The 7,429-nt window shown below is 54.9% G+C and overlaps 2 protein-coding genes and 1 long non-coding RNA gene across 11 annotated transcripts in view; 2 read left to right on the top strand and 1 right to left on the bottom strand.

The window, feature by feature from the left end:
- The window catches only part of LOC117869139 (alpha-2-macroglobulin-like protein 1), a 777,004-nt gene that overhangs the window by 262,767 nt on the left and 506,808 nt on the right, over positions 1-7,429 (top strand). The gene's annotated exons all lie outside the window — the stretch shown is intronic.
- LOC117869140 (alpha-2-macroglobulin-like protein 1) overlaps positions 1-7,429 on the bottom strand; it is a 582,774-nt gene that overhangs the window by 226,630 nt on the left and 348,715 nt on the right. The gene's annotated exons all lie outside the window — the stretch shown is intronic.
- On the top strand, positions 1,757-6,977 carry LOC117869150. The gene is made up of 3 exons (XR_004643780.1): positions 1,757-1,782; positions 2,727-2,836; positions 5,832-6,977. It is a non-coding gene; the product is annotated as an uncharacterized LOC117869150 (long non-coding RNA).

The following is a 7,429-nucleotide window of genomic DNA, read 5'->3' as shown; positions in this document are numbered from 1 at the left end:
CGGGGAGAAGCTCCAAGGCCGAGGATCGCGATGAAACCCCCGAGCCAGGGCTGCGGGTCGGTTTCACCCCGTCCCTCTCTGCCCCCTAGTGCTGCCCAAGTTCAAAGTGACCCTGGAGCTGCCCCCCGTGGTGACGGTGCTGGATGAGACGCTCCTGCTGCGGGTGTGCGGCCGGTGAGTGTGAAACCAGCCCTGCCAGGCCGATAAAGGGGGGCTGGAACTGCCCTGGACCTTCCTCCCCCGCCCCCTAGGCCAGAATCTGACCTGCCCCTTCCCTGCCTGCGCCCCTCTGCCCCATGCTCATGGCCAGGCAGGGCTCCCTGGGGCTCTCACTCCCAGCCACATGACCAGCCCCACCCCATGGGCAGAGGCGTTGGCCCCCTCCCCTCCCACTTACCCTCTTCCTCCCCTCTGCTAAACAGATACACCTACGGGAAACCCGTCCAGGGGAGGGTCCAGGCCAGCCTGTGTTGGGCGGAACAACCACCATATTTCAGGTTCAGTTCTTATGTGTCGCTAATTCGGTGCACGGAGCTTACTGGCCAGGTGAGTGTGACTGGGGATGGGGTGGACGGGAGGTACATGACATGCTGCTGGAGGAGGCTCCTCTCCATGTTTTTCTTACACTGGCCAGAGGGGGCGCTGTGATCTGCCTTGGTGATGTTAGTGACATTGGTGTAAAGCTGGTGTAAGTGCAGGCGAATCAGGCCCTGGATCCATCCGGGTCTCCATCTGGCAGGCTGGGGGTGGGGACTGGCAGCTGTGTAGCAGGGCTTAGGGACTTATATGGCTCCCCCCCCCCACAATATCTCAGTGCCTCACTGATCCTCCTAGCCCCCGGGAGGTGGGGCAGGCTCCTGTCCCCATTGTACAGATGGGGAACTGAGGCACAGAGATGCTCAGGGTCCGTCTGTGCAGCAAAAACCCTGCGGCAGCGTCTCCGAGCCCAGCTCCACTGCCTGGGGCTTTCGCCGCAGGGCTAAAGGAACAGTGTAGAAACTCGGCTGGAGCCTGGGCTCCGAGACCCTCCCCCTCCCCGGGTCTAGCGCCTGGACCCGACCATCGACCTCCTGGTTTTAGCCCCGCAGCACAAGTGGGGTCAGCAGGGCTGGGCTCTGAGACTCACGGCCGCAGGGTGTTTCTGCTGGAGCCGTACTCAGAGGGACTTACAGGCAGCCTGTGGCAGAGCAGGGACTTGCCACCATGTCTCTCCAGACCTAGGCTAGTGCTCCAGGTTACGGGGCCGCCTTTCCTCATCAGCAGCTCTCGTTAGGTGGGGCAATGGAACAATACAGATCTCCCCGAATGCTCTCAGTCTAGGGGGGGCTAGGGGGGTGATTGGAATTAGCCAGCGTTACACAACGATGGGGGACAAGCACCAGGGGATCTGTGATGGGCACGAGTGGCCAGGGCCTGTTTTACGTCTCATCCCACCCACAGCAGCTCCAGCTGCACAGCGCCTCCTAGCGCCGTGCTGGGGTACTGGTGTCAGGGCTGAATCCAAGGTGAGAGTGCCCCCTGCTGCTGACTTCAGCACCCAGATTTTCTTTGAGTGTCTCCTGATCCCGGCACTAACCAGGCCAAGCCCGATTAGAGACCTGCTGAGCTGACACCTGCGGGGCCTGGTGCAGAGCTGCTGCTAACGGGCTGTGATTCTCTCCCTCCAGACTGAGAGAAATGGCTGCTTTTCCAGAGAGGTGGTTATAGCTCCCGTTAACCTAACCCACTCTCGCTACAAGCTGAGCCTCCAGGCCAAGGCGTCTCTCATGGAGGAGGGGACAGGTGGGACTGAAATCAAGCACACATGCACACCCCCAGGCAGCTCCCAGCACGAAACCCACAGGGGCAGAGGGGGCTCACTTGAACATGTGATAATGTCATTTGTAGCCCAGCTGCTTTAGAGACAGGCCCAGAGGTAGCATTGGGGGTTGGATCTGGGGTTCTGGTTCAACCCATCACTGGGATCGATCCCTCATGAGGAGTTCAGACCTGGGCACATTCATGCAAAGACTAAACACCCTCCCGCGAGTGGACTCTGGCTGTGGACTGAGCTGGCAGAGTGGAGTGAAGGCCCAACATGTGTCGCTGGGCCCTGAGTCATGGCCTCAGTGACGTTAGCGCTTAGCGTTCAAAACTGCAAGTGCTAATCGCTTAGCAACGAACCCAGATAACTCCACATTTAGCCCAGAAGAATCCTGATTTCCAGAGTGGCCGATACCCATTTGGCTGAAAACTGTGGGGTGGCTACAACATTACCCTCGGGTGCTAACATCAGCGATGACGAAGTGGCTGGAGGAGAGCGGGTCCAGAACGACAACGGGTCACTGGGCACTTCAGAAAATGGCCCTTTCTGGGGGCAGGCCCTGTGCCGAGAGGCCTGTGTGTGGGGTCAGCTCTGGGGCTGTTCAGTAAGGAACTCTCTGCTGGGGAAAGGGCCGCAGAGTCAGGAGACCCTGCTGGCAAATGTCAAGTGGCTGGTTTGGGATTAAGCCCCAGGGAAAGGTGGATCTACATTTTCTAGTTTCCAGATTCCCCAGGAAAATCCTTCTCTGACCCCATCCAAACCTCCCAAATTCTCCCCCAAATCACACCCTCCAGTCCATAGTGAGAGGGGGTAGAAATGGCTGCGCGGATTGTTATGGAGAGAAATCTGGGACGTAGCCTGAACTCTGGTGTCACTCCCAGCACCAGCACATTCCTCCTACTGTGCCTCCCTCTCCTGCTAGGGGTGGAGCTCAACGTGACCAAGAGCTGTGACATCATGTCTGAAATCGCTACGGTGACCTTTGAGGACGCTGACGCTACCTACAAGGCTGGAATCCCCTACACTGGCAAGGTAACGGGATTACCGGTGTGACAGAGTGGAATATGTCTGTACCAACTGTAAACTCCATTGGTGTTGACTGCTTGCCGGATGTGCTGCACTGCTGGTGCCCATGTGCCCCATGCACTGGAGATCGGATGCGTTAGCCGCGCTCTCCATGTGCTCAAGCCCCCTCTTACCGAGGGCACAATGGGGGTTGAGCAACCAGCCAACCCTCAGTTCCTTCTCACGGCCTCTGGCTGAGAGACAGAGCCAGCAGCAGTGTCCGGTCTCCTACTCCGCTGAAGTTTTTCTCTTGACGTTTTGTAAATAGTCATTTTGATAGTTAATAATTGTTACTGGAGATAGTGGCTTAGTTAGTTTAGCTGAACTCTCCTGTTTTAGGGAGGATTTCAGTCTTAGACTCCCTCTCCTCGGAGCAAAGAATGTCGGTTATACGTGTGGGGTGGGGGACTATCTAGCCTGGGAAGCAGGAACTCTGGAAAACACTTGGGGGTCGTGGTGGATAATCACCTGAACATGAGCTCCCAGTGCGATGCTGTGACCAAAAGCGCTAATGCGACTCTGGGATGTATAAACAGGGGACTCTCGAGTCGGATACTCTGTATTTGGCAGGGGTGCAACTGATGCTGGAACCCCGTGTCCAGTTCTGGTGCCCACAATTCAACAAGGATATTAATAAATTGAAGAGGGTTCAGAGAAGAGCCCCAAGACTGGTGAAAGGATTAGACAAGATGCCTTATAGTGATAGACTCAAAGCCCTCAATCTATTTAGCTTAAGAAAGAGAAGGTTAAAGAGTGACTTGTTTACAATTTGTAAATATTGGGGAACAAATATCCAATCTAGCAGAGAAAGGCCGAACACGATCCAACGGCTGGAAGTTGAAGGTACACAAATTGAAATGGAAATAAGGTGTAAATTTTTTATAGTGAGGGTAATTAATCAACAATTTACTGAGGTTCGTGGTGGATTCTCCGTCCCTGACAATTTGCAAATGAAGACGAGATGTTCTTCTAACAGGTCGGCTCTGGGAATTATTTTGGGGCAGGTCTCTGGCATGTGCTAGGCAGGAAGTCAGACTGGATCACTACAATGGTCCCTTCTACCCTTGGACTTTATGAATCCTGGTGCGGGGGGTGGGGCTCTGAGGTGAGCAGTTCCTGTCTTCTCCACGTACAATGGGGTTTTGCCCCCATGATTTAAATAATGTTCCTCGTGTGGGTCTGCCACGCGGGGAATAACAGACACTCTAAGTATCTGTATTGTCTGGGTTCACAGACACACATTAGAGAGCAGTGCAGGGACTTCAGAGCCCTCCCCAAACGGGCTGTGAAATCCAGGGAGACTAGACTGAAGGGATTTCTCCTGGAGAAGTCTAGGAGGCCAGGCTCAGTCCCTGAAGAGATGCAGGGTCCTCCTAGGACCGATCACCCTTGTGTAAAAAGTACCCTGGCAGCCATCTCTTCCGCCTCTAAGGCTGTGCCTGCCCCGGTTAGTGACCTCGAGTGTGATGGACGCCATCCTGCCAAGGAGCACGGGAATAGATCTCCTCCTCAGGTGCCTGCTACGTCACCTCTTTCTGTGTCACTTGAGAAGGGCAGCTCGAGGCCAATCCCTGGTCCCTCTGGCGCCCAGAGAGCAGGAGTCCTGAGTCCTTGGTTCTGGTGCTGGCTCATCCCTTGGTGCCCAGAGAGGATTTCACTTGGTGGTGGCCTCTCAGCACCACTGCTTGCGGCACAGTCATTGCTGCTGGTGCTGCTGCGGGTGCTTCCGGCACCACTGTTTGCCGCACCGACGCATCACGCCCGGAGCTCTCGCCTTCGTTGCACCAGGTGCCGCTCTCCTCAGTGCCTCTGCTACCCGCACCTGTGGCTCGGACAGCCCATTTCCGGCACCCAGCATCCATCGCACGGGTCCTTCCACGCCATTGCTGATAGTGCTGGAGCTCGTTTCGCGTCCCGCACCGACAGGCACAGCACCAGGCGATTGGACCGTTTCTGAACTCCCAGATGCCCTTTGTTGGCTCCTTGAGGCGCAATAGGGGAGATTTTAAAGTCCCCAGTAAGAAAAGCCATGTCTAGCAGTCAGGGTTACTGGCCTAGTGGGTGGGGGGAAGCAGTAGACTCGATATATCCTGTTTGTAGTAAGGCTTTTGACATCCTCATAAGCAAACTAGGGAAACGTGGTCTACGACGGGGTCTCAACCTTTTCCTTTCTGAGCCCCCCCACCCCAACATGCTGTAAAAACTCCACAGCCCACCTGTGCCACAGCAACCGGTTTTCTGCATATAAAAGCCAGAGCCGGCGTGAAGGGGTAGCAAGCAGGGCAGTTTCCCCATGTGGTGGGACTTCAGTTCTGTGCCCTGGGCCCCAGCATGTCCAACACTGTCCCCACTTGGTGGACCCCCTGAAACCTGCTCGTGGGACTCCAGGAGGCCCTGGCCCCCTGGTTGAAAATCACTGGTGTAAATTAAATTACTGCAAGGTTGGTGCACAACTGATTGAAAAACCCATACTCAAGGGGTAGTTATCAATAGTTTGCTGGACTCTGGGAAGACGTGTCTAGTGGGATCCCACTGGGGTCAGTCCTGGGTCCAGTACTACTCAGTATTGTCATTAAAGACTTGGACAATGGACTGGAGAGTGTGCTTCTAAAATGTGTGGATGACACCACGCAGAGAGGGGTTCCTAGCACTTTGGAGGACAGGATTAGAATTCATAACGACTTTGACAAATTAGCGAATTGGTCTGAAATCAACAAGATGAAATTAATTAAAGCGCAGTGTGAGGTACTACACTTAGGAAGGAGAAATCAAATGAACAGCTACAAATGAGGAACACCTGGCCAGGTGATAGTGCCGCTGGAAAGGATCTGGGAGTAATAGCCCCCAGCCCTCTGAGCGTCGCCGGTAGTGTCCGGCCCCTTCTCCACTGGGCACTCACAGAATTATCAGGCCTGCTGCTCCCAAAGGACCAGTGCACAACAGTTTACTAGTTATATCTTAGATCCCAGCTCCCAAGGGAGGCATGCAGGGTGCAGGCACAACCAATGAACACTGGTGGCTAATGCATTCAGATCTCCGGTGCATGGGGCATACGCAGAAGTGAAGCACATATAGACACCACATCTCGAAGAACGCTAGTCACTAACAGGTAAGTACCTTCCCATTGTATGATGTGCAGTGCACACGCCTAAATTTACCCAAGGCAGATTATTGTATTGCATTCTGGACAGGTGCCAAGCCTAGAAAAGGTGCGTGACACTTTGCTGAAGGACTGTCATGGAGAAGATCTCAAGATGGCAATCTAGCGCCATCAATTTTGATTTTCTCTCACTTACTGGCCAACCCACACGGAACAATGTTATTTCTACACAAGGGCCCGCAGGTGGGGTGAGCACATCTGGGGGAGGGAGATGGAGTTTTCCAGCTGAGCACATAGCAGAAGGGTCTAGAGAGACTCTACTTAAGAAGGGGCGCTGCTCTGTGCAGCCGTGCCGACCATCACCACATGCCAGAAGGACTGGCTGGAGACAGACAAGGCGGGAGGGATTCTGCCCAGCCTGAACTGTTGACAAACTCCAGAGTCAGAGGCAGGGTGAGATCAGACTAGAGAAGGGTGCTCATCAGGACATTTGTTCTTTGGCAAAGATCTGTAACTCTTGAGCCGTCGAAGTGACTGTGGTTTAGAAATTCCTTTGTTAAGCCTGAGTTCCTTGCTTGTCTACCACATTGTCCCTAAGGGTTTAATCTTAAAGCCCAGCATGGCCACAGCCCAGATGGGACTCAGAGGGAATGTGTGTAAGCAAAGCAAGGAGGCTGGGAGATCTGAGGCCCTGGTTTCAGGGCCTGGGGGTGGTTGGACTGTAGAGCCCACATCCCAAGGGAGGGCTCAGTCAAGGGATCAGACAACCTGTTACCCCTCAGTGCTCACCCCAGCACCCCCAGCTATTCCAGTCCTGCTGCAACTTCTTCCAAGATCTGCTAATGCCCCTCAGTCCTCACCCCAACACCCCAACCCAGCCCTGGGCTTTCCCAGTGCATCTCAGGACTGGATTGCATTGTCCCTTTCTGCTTCCCGTCAACTCTTTAGCCCCTAGTGGGTAACACTCTCCCAGGAGTCTGCGCCCCTGAGTTGTGTGTCTCCCCTTTTCTCTCCTGGCTCAGATGCTCCTGAAGGCGGCAGGTGGCTCTGCACTGAAGAATGAGAAGCTGAAACTCATTGTTAGCTATGGGGATAAGAATAAGAAGCAGACCTTTCGTACGGACGAGTCTGGCAGAGCCTCCTTCGAGCTGGACACCTCCGACTGGACTGGGACGGTCTCTCTGAGGGTAAGTGACGGGTCTCTGAGCCCCAGGGGGGCCCCTGCATTCCAGCCTGTTATTGATTCTGTGATCTTTGATGGTTATTACGGTGGTGCCTAAGGAGCAGCCAGGATCGGGGCCCCATGGTGCTGGGTGCTGCACACACTCAGTGTAGCAAACACCCCTGCCCAAAGCGCCTGCAGGCTGAATAGCCAGGACAGACGGTGGGGGTGGGGGGAGGCGCAGACCCCACCAGCAGAGCCATCAATGGGGTGACGCAAACGGCATCTTAGTGCCGCC

The sequence above is a fragment of the Trachemys scripta genome, chromosome 23 (genome assembly GCF_013100865.1).
Source record: "Trachemys scripta elegans isolate TJP31775 chromosome 23, CAS_Tse_1.0, whole genome shotgun sequence".
NCBI classification, from domain to species: domain Eukaryota; kingdom Metazoa; phylum Chordata; order Testudines; family Emydidae; genus Trachemys; species Trachemys scripta.
This window is presented reverse-complemented; position numbering and strand designations above follow the sequence as displayed.